The sequence below is a fragment of the Triticum aestivum genome, chromosome 4D (assembly GCF_018294505.1).
Source record: "Triticum aestivum cultivar Chinese Spring chromosome 4D, IWGSC CS RefSeq v2.1, whole genome shotgun sequence".
Lineage (NCBI taxonomy): Eukaryota > Viridiplantae > Streptophyta > Magnoliopsida > Poales > Poaceae > Triticum > Triticum aestivum.
In genome coordinates, this window is record NC_057805.1 from 334,124,388 (window position 1) to 334,140,451 (window position 16,064).

The following is a 16,064-nucleotide window of genomic DNA, read 5'->3' on the forward strand; positions in this document are numbered from 1 at the left end:
GGGGGGTTTGGGCCGCGGGTCCAGTGGGGGGGGAGGCCTGCTCTTTTTTTCTTTTGACTGTTTTGTTTTCTGTTTTCTCTTATTTGTTTATTTCCTTTTTTGTTTTATTTCATTTAAAAGTATTTAGACATTTTATAAAAATGTGATTTCTCCACCATAATTACCAGTGTATTATTTAGAACCCACTGAACATTTTTGTTTGAATTTTTGAAAACTTTTATTTTCCACTTTTAAATTTAATTGAAGTTTGAACTAGGAGTTTGACAAGGGTGTGGTTCAAATGTGATCTAGCCCTGTTTAGCAATATGATTAGCTTAATCACAGGGGGTTACTGTAGCATGATTCTCAGGGTGTTACAGGGTCGCTACATGGTTTCAACAACATTGGTTTCAACATTTAGGGGAGTACCTGAGATATAATGTTTGATTCTTTGACCGTTCACCACCTTCGGATTTGTGCCTTCGAAGTTGTTGATTTTTATGGCACCGGAACGATAGACCTCCTCGATAACGTAAGGACCTTCCCATTTAGAGAGGAATTTCCCTGCAAAAAATCTTAAACGAGAGTTGTATAGCAAAACATAATCACCTACATTGAACTTACGCTTTTGTATTCTTTTGTCATGCCATCTTTTAACCTTTTCTTTAAACAGTTTGGCATTCTCATAGGCCTGGGTTCTCCATTCATCAAGTGAGCTAATGTCAAATAGCCTTTTCTCACCGGCAAGTTTGAAATCATAATTGAGCTCTTTAATGTCCCAATATGCCTTATGTTCTAGTTCGAGAGGTAAGTGACATGCTTTTCCATAAACCATTTTATATGGAGACATACCCATAGTATTTTTGTATTCAGTTCTATAGGCCCATAATGCATCATCAAGTTTCTTGGACCAATTCTTTCTAGATCTATTAACAGTCTTTTGCAAAATTAATTTAAGCTCTCTATTACTCAGTTCTACCTGGCCACTAGACTGTGGGTGGTAGGGAGATGCAATTCTATGATTAACATCATACTTAGCAAGCATTTTACGAAAGGCACCAAGAATAAAGTGTGAACCACCATCAGTCATTAAATATTTAGGGACTCCAAACCTCGAAAAAATAACTTCCTTAAGCATCTTAATAGAGGTGTTATGATCAGCACTACTAGTTGGAATAGCTTCTACCCACGTAGTAACGTAATCAAGAGCAACTAAAATATGTGTATACCCGAGGAAGGAAACGGTCCCATATAATCAAAACCCCAAATATCAAATGGTTCAATAACAAGTTAATAGTTCATAGGCATTTCTTGACGTCTACTAATATTACCAATTCTTTGACATTCATCACAAGACAAACTTACGGGCATCTTTGAAGAGAGTAGGCCAATAAAAACCGGATTGCAATACCTTATGCACAGTTCTATCTCCAGCATGTGTCCTCCATAGGCCTCGGAGTGACACTTGCGTAGGATCTGTTCCTGTTCATGCTCAGGCACACAACGTCTAATAACACCATCTACTCCTTCTTTATAAAGGTGTGTGTCATCCCAGAAGTAATGTCTTAAATCATAGAAAAACTTTTTCTTTTGCTGGTATGTGAAACTAGGTGGTATAAATTTAGCTACAATGTAATTAGCATAATCAGCATACCATGGAGCAGTACGAGAAGCATTTATGATAGCTAATTGCTCATCAGGAAAGCTATCATGAATAGGTAGTGGGTCATCAAGAACATTCTCTAACCTAGACAAGTTGTCCGCAACGGGGTTCTCAGCTCCCTTTCTGTCAATAATGTGCAAATCAAATTCTTGTAGCAAGAGAGCCCATCTAATAAGTCTAGGTTTAGCATCTCTATTTTCCATAAGGTATTTAATAGCAGCATGATCAGTGTGAACAGTTACTTTAGAATCAACAATATATGGTCTGAACTTATCACAAGCAAATACAACTGCTAAAAATTCTTTTTCAGTAGTAGCATAATTTCTCTGGGCACTGTCTAGAGTTTTACTAGCATATTGGATAACATTTAATTTCTTATCAACTCTTTATCCTAGAACAACACCTACAGCATAATCACTAGCATCACACATAATTTCAAAGGGTAAATTCCAATCAGGTGGCTGAACAATAGGTGCAAAAATCAAGGCTTTCTTAAGTATTTCAAATGCTTCTACACAATCATCATCGAAGGCAAAAGGAACATCTTTTTGTAAGAGATTAGTCAGAGGCCTAGAAATTATAGAGAAGTCCTTAATGAACCTCCTATAAAAACCGGCATGACCAAGAAAACTTCTTATACCTTTAATGTCCTTGGGACACGTCATCTTTTCAATAGCATCAACTTTAGCTTTATCAGCTTCAATACCTCTTTCAGAAATTTTATGCCCCAAGACAATACCTTCATTAACCATAAAGTGGCACTTCTCCCAATTCAAGACAAGATTATTTTCTTCACATCTCTGCAAAACTCGATCAAGGTTGCTTAAGCAATCATCAAAAGAAGTTCCGTAAACGGAGAAATCATCCATGAAAACCTCAACAATCTTTTCACAAAAGTCAGAGAATATAGCAGTCATACATCTTTGAAAGGTAGCAGGTGCATTACATAAACCAAAAGGCATACGTCTATAAGCAAAGGTACCAAAAGGGCAAGTAAAAGTGGTCTTTTCTTGATCCTCTTTTGACACAGGTATTTGAGAGAAACCAGAATAACCATCTAGAAAGCAAAAATGTGTATGTTTGGATAATCTTTCTAGCATTTGATCAATAAAAGGTAAACGGTAATGATCCTTTTTAGTAGCTTTATTTAGTTTACGGAAATTAATTACCATTCTATAACCTGTAGCAATTCTTTGTGGGATCAATTCATCTTTATCATTAGGAACAACAGTAATACCTCCCTTCTTGGGGACACAATGGACAGGACTTACCCACTGACTATCAGCAACCGGATAAATTATACCTGCCTCCAGAAGCTTTAGTATTTCTTTTCTTACCACTTCCTTCATCTTAGGATTTAACCGTCGTTGGTGATCAACAAGTGGTTTAGCTTCTTTCTCCAATTTTATTTTGTGCTGACATAGAGTGGGACTAATGCCCTTAAGATCATCAAGAGTATATCCAATAGCAGCACGGTGCTTCTTCAGAGTTTTCAATAATTTCTTCTCTTCATGCACTGAAAGGTTAGCACTAATAATAACCGGATATATCTTCTTTTCATCAAGATAAGCATATTTAAGAGTATCAGGTAATGGTTTAAGCTCAAACACGGGATCACCCTTGGGTGGAGGAGGATCCCCTAGGATTTCAACAGGCAAGTTGTGTTTCAAAATAGGTCCCTATTTAAAAAATACTTCATCTATTTCCCTTCTTTCATTCATAAACATATCATTTTCATGGTCGAGCAAATATTGTTCTAAAGGATCATTAGGAGGCACGGCAATAGGAGCAAGACCAATAATTTCATCTTTACTAGGAAATTCTTTATCATGGGGTTGTCTATGAAATTTAGCAAAATTAAACTCATGAGACATATCCCCCAAACCAATAGTAACAACATCCTTTTTGCAATCTATCCTAGCATTAACAGTATTCAAGAAGGGTCTACCAAATATGATGGGACAAAAGTTATCTTGTGGGGAACCAAGAACAAGAAAATCAGTAGGATATTTAACTTTCCCACACAAGACTTCAACATCTCTAACAATCCCAACTGGTGAAATAGTGTCTCTATTGGCAAGCTAAATTGTAACATCAATTTCCTCTATCTCAGCAGGTGCAACGTCATGCATAATTTCTTTGTATAAGGAATGTTGTCTTGCACTTGCACTAGCACCCATATCACATAAGCCATGATAACAATGATCTCCTATTTTAACAGAAATAACAGGCATGCCTACAACAGGTCTATGTTTATTTTTAGTATCAGGTCTAGCAATTCTAGCAGCTTCATCACAGAAGTAAATAACATGCCCATCAATATTATCAGCCAAGAGATCTTTAACCATAGCAATACTAGGTTCAACTTTAATTTGCTCAGGGGGTGTAGGTGTTCTAGTGTTACTCTTACAAACCATAGTTGAAGCTTTAGCATGATCCGTTATTCTAACAGGGAAAGGTGGTTTCTCAATATAAGTAGGAACAACAAGATCAACATTATAAGTGATAGTCTTTTCTTCAACTTTGATAGGTGCAACTACTTTTACTTCAATGGGAGGATTACATTTAAACCACTTCTCCTTAGGGAGATCAACATGAGTAGCAAAGGATTCATAGAAAGAAGCTACTATCTCAGAGTCAAGTCCATATTTAGTGCTAAATTAACGGAAAACATCGGTGTCCATAAAAGATTTAACACAATCAAATTTAGGTGTTACACCTGACTCCTTACCTTCATCGAGATCCCAATCTTCAGAGTTGCATTTAATTCTTTCCAATAAATCCCATTTGAATTGAATAGTCTTCATCATAAAAGAACCAGTACAAGAAGTATCGAGCATGGAGCGATTATTGAGAGAAAGCCGAGCATAAAAAATTTGAATAATAATTTCTCTTGAGAGCTCATGATTGGGGCATGAATATAACATTGACTTAAGCCTCCCCCAAGCTTGAGCGATGCTTTCTCCTTCGCGAGGGCAAAAATTATATATATAATTACGATCACGATGAACCAGATGCATAGGATAAAACTTCTGATGAAATTCCAATTTCAATCGGTTGTAGTTCCATGATCCCATATCATCACATAGCCTAAACCATGTCAATGCCTTTCCCTTCAAAGATAAAGGGAAGACCTTCTTCTTGATAACATCCTCAGGCATACCTGCAAGCTTAAATAATCCACAAACTTCATCCACATAGATTAGGTGCAAATCAGGATGTAATGTTCCATCTCCTGTAAAAGGATTAGCTAGCAGTTTATCTATCATACCCGAAGGAATTTCAAAGTAAACATTTTCAGTAGGTTCAGTAGGTTGAGGAGCAACTCTTTGCTCTACTGGTCGGGGTGAAGATACCCCAAAAAGCCCCTCAAAGGATTATGTTCCATAGTAACAAGTGACAGTAAATTTCAGCACACTATATAAATTTTTCCTTACCAAATTCTACCTACCAAAGGCGCTTCACTCCCCGGCAACGGCACCAGAAAAGAGTCTTGATGACCCACAAGTGTAGGGGATCTATCGTAGTCCTTTCAATAAGTAAGAGTGTCGAACCCAACGAGGAGCAGAAGGAAATGACAAGCGGTTTTCAGTAAGGTATTCTCTGCAAGCACTGAAATTATCGGTAACAGATAGTTTTATGATAAGGTAATTTGTAACGGGTAACAAGTAATGAAAGCAAACAAGGTGCAGCAAGATGGCCCTCCTTTTTGTAGCAAAGGACAAGCCTAGACAAACTCTTATATGAAGGAAAACGCTCCCGAGGACACATGGGAATTATCGTCAAGCTAGTTTTCATCACGCTCATATGATTCGCGTTCGTTACTTCGATAATCTGACATGTGGGTGGACCGGTGCTTGGGTACTGCCCTTCCTTGGACAAGCATCCCACTTATGATTAACCCCTATTGCAAGCATCCACAACTACAAAAGAAATATTAAGGTAAACCTAACCATAGCATGAAACATATGGATCCAAATCAGCCCCTTACGAAGCAGTGCATAAACTAGGGTTTAAGCTTATGTCACTCTAGCAACCCATCTAGGCCCAAGCAATGGTGAAGTGTCATGTAGTCGACGTTCACATAACACCACTAGAGGAAAGACAACATACATCTTATCAAAATATCGAACGAATACCAAATTCACATGACTACTTATTGCAAGACTTCTCCCATCTCCTCAGGAACAAACGTAACTACTCACAAATCATATTCATGTTCATAATCAGAGGGGTATTAATATGCATAAAGGATCTGAACATATGATCTTCCACCAAATAAACCAACTAGCATCAACTACAAGGAGTAATCAACACTACTAGCAACCGACAGGTACCAATCTGAGGTTTTGGAACAAAGATTGGATATAAGAGATGAACTAGGGTTTGAGATGAGATGGTGTTGGTGAAGATGTTGATGGAGATTGACCCTCTGCCAATGAGAGGATCGATGGTGATGACGATGGTGATGATTTCCCCCTCCCGGAGGGATGTTTCCCCGGCAGAACAGCTCCGCCGGAGCCCTAGATTGGTTCCGCCTCGTGGCGGCGGAGTTTCGTCCCGAAAGCTTGCTTGTGATTTTTTCCAGGGTAAAAGACTTCATATAGCAGAAGATGGGCATCGGAGGCCTGCCAGGGGGCCCATGAGGCAGGGGGCGCGCCCAGGGGTAGGGCGCGCCCCCACCCTTGTGGCCAGGGTGTGGGCCCCCTCTAGGTTATTCTTTCTCCAGTATTTTTTATATATTCCAAAACGTGCCTCCGTGAAGTTTCATGACTTTTGGAGTTGTGCAGGATAGGTTTCTAATATTTGCTCCTTTTCCAGCCCAGAATTCCAGCTGCCGGCATTCTCCCTCTTCATGTAAACCTTGTAAAATAAGAGAGAAAAGGCATAATTATTGTGACATAACGTGTAATAACATCCCATAATGCAATAAATATCGATATAAAAGCATGATGCAAAATGGACGTATCACCACCGTCGACGACGACTCCTACTACACCGGAGGTGCCTACTACTACGTGGAAGCCGCTGATGATGACCAGGAGTAGTTTAGGAGGATCCCAGGCAGGAGGCCTGCGCCCCTTTCGATCTGTATCCCAGTTTGTGCTAGCCTTCTTAAGGCAACCTTGTTTAACTTATGTCTGTACTCAGATATTGTTGCTTCCGCTGACTCGTCTATGATCGAGCTCTTGTATTCGATCCCTCGAGTCCCCTGGCTTGTAATATGATCCTCGTATGACTTATTTTATTTTTAGAGTTGTGTTGTGATATCTTCCCGTGAGTCCCTGATCTTGATCGTACACGTTTGCGTGTATGATTAGTGTACGATTGAATCGGGGGCGTCACAAAAACCAACTTAGGATTGCTAAGGCCTCTATGGATAACATGTTTTATGTTGTGTTTACAAAGCCTCACGATGAAAATACCTCTAAGAAAGTTAAGAAGAAGGATGGCAAAACTTACATCCTTGCTTTATGCCTAGCTAAGGGCGTAAAACTATAGCGCTTGTTGGGAGGCAACCCAATGAATAAATTTTATTTTTGCTTTTTACTTTCTGTTCTTGAGTGTTAGCAAAATTATGCTACTGTTATGATTGTGTTTTTTGTGTTTTAATTAGTGTTTGTGCCAAGTAGAACCGATAGGATCTTCTTGGGAGATAGTTGTTTGATCTTGCTGAAAAAGACAGAAACTTTGTGCACACGATTTTTTTTCATTTTTTAGCAGAAAGAGCTTTTGCCCTGATTCTTTTTGCAGAAGATTAACATACAAATTACCCAGGTCTTCCTAGTTTTTCAGAAATTTTGGAGTTCCAGAAGTTTTTGAAAAAGTCAGATGGCTATAGACTGTTCTGTTTTGACAGATTCTGTTTTCTTTGTGTTGTGTGCTTATTTTGGTGGCTCTATGGTTTTCTTTGCTAAGTTTTTGCCATAGAAAAGTTGGAATATAGTAGATATAATACAAAAACAAAATATGAATTGGTTTCATACAGTACTTACAGTAGTGGTTTGCTTTCTTATACTAATGGATCTCACAAAGGTTTTGTTGAGTTTTGTGTGATTGAAGTTTTCAAGTTTTGGGTTATCTTACGATGGATGAAGGAAGGATGGAAGAGCCTAAGCTTGGGGATGCCCCGGCATCCCAAGCTATTATCCAAAAATGAGCAACCAACTAAGCTTGGGGATGCCCCCGAGTGGCATCCCCGCTTTCTTCCAGTGATCATCGGTATTTTACTCGAAACTATATTTTTATTCGTCACATGATATGTGTTTTGCTTGGAGCATCTTGTATGATATGAGTCTTTGCTTGTTTTATTTTGTGTTTTAAATCTTGATCCCTTGCTGGACACACCTATTTGAGAGAGCCAAAATTATGTCATGACTTGTTAGAATTGCTCTCTATGCTTCACTTAAATTTTTATGAGCTATGGACTTGCTCTAGTGCTTCACTTATATCTTTTTTAGCACGGTGTGCTTAGTATTTTTGAAGAAGTGCTCTCTTGCTTCACTTTGATTTATTTGAGAGTTAGTAAAATTTTCAAGAAATTCTCTCTTGCTTCACTTAAATTAATTTGAGAGAAAGAAAAATTATGCTCATGATCTCCACTTATATTTGTTTGAGCTTATGAAAAGAAACACATGAAAATTAGTCCCAAAGTGATAGATATCCAAGAAGGATATAATAAAAACTTTCATGAAGATCATTGGACAAAATAAACTTGATTCTTAGTAATAGTTTTGAGATATGATGATGTGATATGTGAGTTATGTTGATGAGTAATTATGCTTTAGTAAGAATATAGGTGTTAAGGTTTGTGATTCCCTATGCAAGTACGAAAGTCAATAGTCATGCAATGAAAATTATATCCTACTTGCGGTGCATTATTCGGTGTTATTTATGCTTAATGCTTGCTTATGAGATTATCCGTTTCTTGGTTGGTCGCTTCTCAATCTTTTGCTAGCCTTCATTTTGCACCAAGTATGATCTCTACTTGTGCATCCAAAATCCTTTAAACCAGTTTTGCCACATGAGTCCACACATATCTACCTATATGCGGTATTCTTTTGCTGTTCTAAGCAAATTTTCATGTGACATCTCTAATTTTCAAAATAAACTTCTCTTTTGTGTGTTTGTTTCGAGCGGTGAGGGGTGGCTAATATTTTCCATGCTAGATGTGTTATTCTCACGATGAGTGTTTATTCACTTGTCATTGCACGAGATTAAGGAAAAGGTATTAGGGATGCCCAGTCCCGAAATGAAAAAAATGAATTTACTTTATGTTGTCAAATAATAAATTCCTTGAAAAGTGTTAGTATGGAGGGCATCCGGGGATACGGTTAGCCATGGAAAGTGAAAGTTTGGTGGAAAAAGGAATAAACTTTATTTTCTGTTTGGGAACCACCTATGATATATCTAGCATGGAAAGTGTTGGGAACTCTAAGTCGTTTTCGTTGGTGGGATGGATACACCTCCCAAAATGTTTTTATCTCTAAGTTTTTCGCTTTGAGCTCTCGCACCTCTACAAATCCCTACTTCCCTCTGCGAAGGGCCTTTCTTTTACTTTATGCATTTTTTATTTTTGAGTCTCCATCTTCTCTTACAAAAGCACCAACTAGGAGGCAATATGATCGTACTTAAGTATTGGGTGTAGCTAATATTCGAGTGTGTTTCATGAATGGATCAATGTTCGAGCATGATGGGCTAGGGATAAGTTATTTTAGTGTTGATATTTTGAAAGACATGGTTGCTTGTTGATATGCTTGAGTATCTATATTATTATGTCAAAACTAGACTATTGCTTTGAACAATATAAAAGTCCAAATGTCCATGCTTTAAAGAAAAGAATATGATATGACATGCTAGGCAACATTCCACATAAAAAATTCTGTTTATCACTTACCTACTCGAGGACGAGCAGCAGTTAAGCTTGGGGATGCTGATACATCTCCAACGTATCTATAATTTTTGATTGTTCCATGTTGTTATATTATCAATCTTGGATGTTTTATAATCATTATATAGTCATTTTGTTTCATTTTTTGGTACTAACCTATTGACATAGTGCCAAGTGCCAGTTGCTGTTTTTCCATGTTTTTTACATCACAGAAAATCAATACCAGATGGAGTCCAAATGCCACGAAACTCCACGGAGAATTTTTATGGGCCAGAAGGAACACAACGGGCCCTAGCTACGCCTCGGGGGTGCCCTGAGGGGGGCACAACCCACCAGGGCGCGCCAGGAGGCCCAGGCGTGCCCTGGTGGGTTGTGCCCACCTCGGGTGCCCCCGGACTGCCTCTTTGCTCTATAAGTACCCCAATATTCCAGAAACCCTAGGGGGGTCGACAAAATATTCATCCAGCCGCCGCAGAGTCCAGAACCACCAGATCCAATCTAGACACCATCTCGGATGGGGTTCACCACCTCCATTGGTGCCTCTCCGATGATGCGTGAGTAGTTCTTTGTAGACCTTCGGGTCCGTAGTTAGTAGCTAGATGGCTTTCTCTCTCTCGCTGAATTCTCAATACAATGGTCTCTTGGAGATCCATATGATGTAACTCTTTTGCGGTGTGTTTGTTGGGATCGATGAACTTTGAGTTTATGATCAGATCTATCTTTTTATATCCATGAAAGTTATTTGAGTTTCTTTGATCTCTTATATGCATGATTATTTATAGCCTCGTATTTCTTATCTGATATTTGGGTTTTGTTTGGCCAACTTGCTCTATTGATCTTGCAATGGGAAGAGGTGCTTTGTAGTGGGTTCGATCTTACGGTGCTTGATCCCAGTGACAGAAAGGGAAACGACACGTATGTATCGTTGCTACTAAGGATAAAACGATGGGGTCTATCTCTACATAGATAGATCTTGTCCACATCATGTCACCGTTCTTATTACATTACTCCGTTTTCCATGAACTTAACACACTAGATGCATGCTGGATAGCGGTCGATATGTGGAGTAATAGTAGTAGATGCAGGCAGGAGTCGGTCTACTAATCTTGGACGTGATGCCTATATAATGATCATTGCCTGGATATCGTCGTGTTTATTTGAAGTTCTGTCAATTGCCCAACAGCAATTTGTTCACCCAGCATTTGCTATTTTTCTCGAGAGAAGTCACTAGTGAAACCTACGGCCCCTGGGTCTTATTTCTCATATATTTGCCTTTGCGATATACTTTTCTCTTACATTTATTTTAGATCTATTAATCCAAAAATACAAAAACACCTTGCTGCATTTTATTTCTATTTATTTTATTTGCAATCTATCTATCAATTTACTACAAATTTATCTCACGTCCGTTGGCCTATCTTGAGGCGCCGTACCCCAGAAGGGATTGACAACCCCTTTAACACGTCGGGTTGCAAGTATTTGTTATCTGTGTGCAGGGGTTGTTTACGTTGTGTTTCTTGGTTCTCCTACTGGTTCGATAACCTTGGTTTCATATCTGAGGGAAATACCTACCGCCGCTGTGCTGCATCATCCCTTCCTCTTTGGGGAAATACCGACGTAGCTTCAAGTGACATCACATTGTTCCGGAGAATGGAGTTTTAGTCATCTTGCCCATGAGGCATGGTTCGCAAGTATCAAATTATTCATAATCAATTGATTCCAAAAGCCCATCTGCATGGAGTTTCTTCATGCGCTTTACAACAATATGACCTAAATGGCAGTGCCACAAATATGTTACACTATCATTATCAACTTTGCATATTTTGGCATCAATATTATGAATATGTGTATCACTACGATCGAGATTCAATAAACCATTCACGTTGGGTGTATGACCACAGAAGGTTTTATTCATGTAAGCAGAACAACAATTATTCTCTGACTTAAATGAATAACCGTATTGCAATAAACATGGTCTAATCATATTCATGCTCAACGCAAACACCAAATAACATTTATTTTAGGTTCAACACTAATCCCGAAGGTAGAGGGAGTGTGCGATGGTGATCGTATCAACCTTGGAATCACTTCCAACACACATCGTCACTTTGCTCTTAACTAGTCTCTGTTCATTGTGCAACTCCTGTTTCGAGTTACTAATCTTAGCAACTGAACCGGTATCAAATACCCAGGGGCTACTATGAACACTAGTAAAGTACACATCAATAACCTGTATATCAATTATACCTTTGTTCACTTTGCCATCCTTCTTATCCGCCAAATGTTTGGGGCAGTTCCTCTTCCAGTGACCATTTCCTTTGCAGTAGAAGCACTCAGTTTCAGGCTTGAGTCTAGCTTTGGGCTTCTTCATGGGAGTGGCAACTTGCTTGCCATTCTTCTTTAAGTTCCCTTTCTTTCCCTTGCCTTTTTTTGAAACTAGTGGTCTTATTAACCATCAACACTTGATGCTCTTTCTTGATTTCTACCTTCGCCGATTTCAGCATCACGAAGAGCTCAGGAATTATTTTCGTCATCCCTTGCATATTATAGTTCATCATGAAGTTCTAGTAGCTTGGTGATAGTGACTAGAGAACTCTGTCAATCACTATCTTATCTGGAAGATTAACTCCCACTTGATTCAAGCGATTGTAGTACCCAGACATTCTGAGCACATGCTCACTGGCTGAGCTAGTCTCCTCCATCTTGTAGGCAAAGTACTTGTCAGAGGTTTCATTCCTCTCGACACGGACATGAGTCTGAAATACCAATTTCAGCTCTTGGAACATCTTATATGCTCCGTGGTGTTCAAAACATTTTTGAAGTCCTGGTTCTAAGCCGTAAAGCATGGCGCACTAAACTATCAAGTAGTTATCATATCGAGCTTGCAAAATGTTCATAACGTCTCCATCTGCTCCTGCAATAGGTTTGTCACCTAGCGGTGCATCAAGGACATAATTCTTCTATGCAACAATGAGGATAATCCTCAGATCACGGACCCAGTTCGTATCATTGCTACTATCATCTTTCAACTTATTTTTCTCTAGGAACATATCAAAAATAGGGGAGTGCGGGCTATTGATCTATAACATAGACCTGCAAAAACTATTAAGACTAAGTTCATGATAAATTTTAGTTCAATTAATCAAATTACTAATGAACTCCCACTTAAATTAACATCCCTCAAGTTATTTAAGTGATACATGATCCAAATCAACTAACCCATGTCCGATCATCACGTGAGATGGGGTAATCATCAATGGTGAACATATCTATGTTGATCATATCTACTATATGACTCATGTTCGACCATTCGGTCTCCATTGTTCCGAGACCATGTTTGTACATGCTAGGCTCGTCAAGTTTAATCCAATTATTCTACATGTGTAAAATTGTCTTACACCTGTTGTATGTGAACGTAGAGTCTATCACACCCGATCATCACGTGGTGTCTCGAAACAACGAACTGTAGCAATGGTGCATACTCAGGGAGAACACTTTTATCTTGAAATTAAGTGAAGGGATCATCTTATAATGCTACCACCATTCTAAGCAAAATAAGATGCATAAAGGATAAACATCACATGCAATCAAAATATGTGACATGATATGGCCATCATCATCTCGTGCTTTTGATCTCCATCTCCAAAGCAACGTCATGATCTCGCGCTTCAACCGATCAAGTACCGAATGCACGACACCTCCGCGTTCTGCACATGTTCAGCTCGGTGATGTCCCTCGCCTTCTTGATCCAGCAAGACGTCGAGGTAGTAGATGAGTTCCGTCAGCACCACGACGTGGTGACGGTGATGGTGAAGTGATATCCGCAGGGCTTCGCCTAAGCACTACGAAAATATGACCGGGGGTGTAAACGGTGGAGGGGGCACCGCATACGGCTAGGCAATTGTCTGGTGTGTGCTAGGCGCCCCCTCCTCATATATATAGGTGGGAGGGAGAGGGGAGAGGCCATGGGGTGCCCCAAGTAGGTCCGAATCCTACTTGGGCTCCTGCCCTTGGCCACGCCCCCCTGCCATGTTTGTCGGAGGGGGAAGGAAAGAGGGGGGAGAGGGAAGGAAGTGGGAATCCTAATCCATACTTACCTTTCCCTTCTCCCCTTTCCTTCTCCTCCTTAGGCCGGCCCATATGGGGGGTGCATGATGACCCATAATTATAGGGGTTCTATCTTAGTCCTTTCGATAAGTAAGAGTGTCGAACCCAACGAGGAGCAGAAGGAGATGACAAGCAGTTTTCAGTAAGGTATTCTCTGCAAGCACTGAAATTATCGGTAACAGATAGTTTTGTGATATGGTAATTCGTAACGGGTAACAAGTAACAAAAGTAAACAAGGTGCAGCAAGGTGGCCCAATCCTTTTTGTAGCAAAGGACAAGCCTGGACAAACTCTTATATAAAGGAAAGCACCCCCGAGGACACATGGGAATTATCGTCAAGCTAGTTTTCATCATGCTCATATGATTCGTGTTCGTTACTTTGATAGTTTGATATGTGGGTGGATCGGTGCTTGGGTACTGCCCTTCCTTGGACAAGCATCCCACTTATGATTAACCCCCCCTGCAAGCATCCGCAACTACGAAAGAAGAATTAAGGTAAACCTAACCATAGCATGAAACATACGGATCCAAATCAGCCCCTTACGAAGCAACGCATAAACTAGGGTTTACGCTTATGTCACTCTAGCAACCCATCATCTACTTATTACTTCCCAATGCCTTCCCCTAGGCCCAAACAATGGTGAAGTGTCATGTAGTCGACGTTCACATAACACCACTAGAGGAAAGACAACATACATCTCATCAAAATATCGAACGAATACCAAATTCACATGACTATTTATAACAAGACTTCTCCCATGTCCCCAGGAACAAACATAACTACTCACAAATCATATTCATGTTCATAATCAGAGGGGTATTAATGTGCATAAAGGATCTGAACATATAATCTTCCACCGAATAAACCAACTAGCATCAACTACAAGGAGTAATCAACACTACTAGCAACCCACAGGTACCAATCTGAGGTTTTGAGACAAAGATCGGATACAAGAGATGAACTAGGGTTTGAGAGGAGATGGTGATGGTGAAGATGTTTATGGAGATTGACCCCCTCCCGATGAGAGGATCGATGGTGATGACGACGGTGACGATTTCCCCCTCCCGGAGGGATGTTTCCCCGGCAGAACAGCTCCACCGGAGCCCTAGATTGGTTCTGCCAAGGTTCCGCCTGGAGACGGCGGCGCTTCGTCCCGAAAGCTTCCTTATGATTTTTTCAGGGAAAAAGACACCTTATACCAGAAGATGGGCATCGGGGGGCTTCCAGGTGGCCCACAAGGCAGGGGGGCGCGCCCAGGGGGGTAATGCGCACCCTCCACCCTCGTGGATAGTGGGTGGCCCCCCTCTGGTGCTTTCTTCACCCAATATTTTTGATATATTCCAAAACTGACTTTTGTGGAGTTTCAGGACTTTTGGAGTTGTGCAGAATAGGTCTCTAATATTTGCTCCTTTTCCAGCCCAGAATTCCAGCTGCCGGCATTCTCCCTCTTCATGCAAACCTTGTAAAATAAGAGAGAAAAGGCATAAGTATTGCGACATAATGTGTAATAACAGCCCATAATGCAATAAATATCGATATAAAAGCATGATGCAAAATGGACGTATCAACTCCCCCAAGCTTAGACCTCGCTTGTCCTCAAGCGGAATTCGATATCGAAAAATATGTGCACATGTTTAGCGATAGAGGTGTCGATAAAATAAAATACGGACATGAGGGCATCACGATCATTCTTAGAATAGCAACATATATATATATATATATATATATATATATATATTGTCATATGATTTCTTATGCTAAAGTAACAATCTATTCACAATGTAAAGTATGACTCAGAAACCTCATTGAAAAACTAGCAAACTATAATCTCAGTCATTGAAGCAATTGCAATTTATCATAACATCGGAAAGATTCAATATAAGAGCTTTTCAGCAAGTCCACATACTCAACTATCATTTAGTCTTTCACAATTGCTAACACTCACGCAATACTTATGGGTATGAAGTTTTAATCGGACACAGAGAAAGATAGGGGCTTATAGTTTTGCCTCCCAACCTTTTACCTCAAGGGTAACGTCAACAATAATGCTTTATGAAAACCCACATCCAATTGGATATATATATCAGGATCTTTCCAACACATAGTGCTTGCCAAAGGATAAAGTGTAAAATGGACAGGTGAAGATCACCATGACTCTTGTATAAGGTATAAGACAAAAATAAAAGATAGGCCCTTCGCAGAGGGAAGCAGAGGTTGTCATGTGCTTTTATGGTTGGATGCACAAAATCTTAATGCAAAAGAACGTCACTTTATATTGCCACTTGTGATAGGGACCTTTATTATGCAGTCCGTCGCTTTTATTTCTTCCATATCACAAGCTCGTATAAAGCTTATTTTCTCCACACTAATAGATCATACATATTTAGAGAGCAATTTTTATTGCTTGCAACAATGAAAACTTA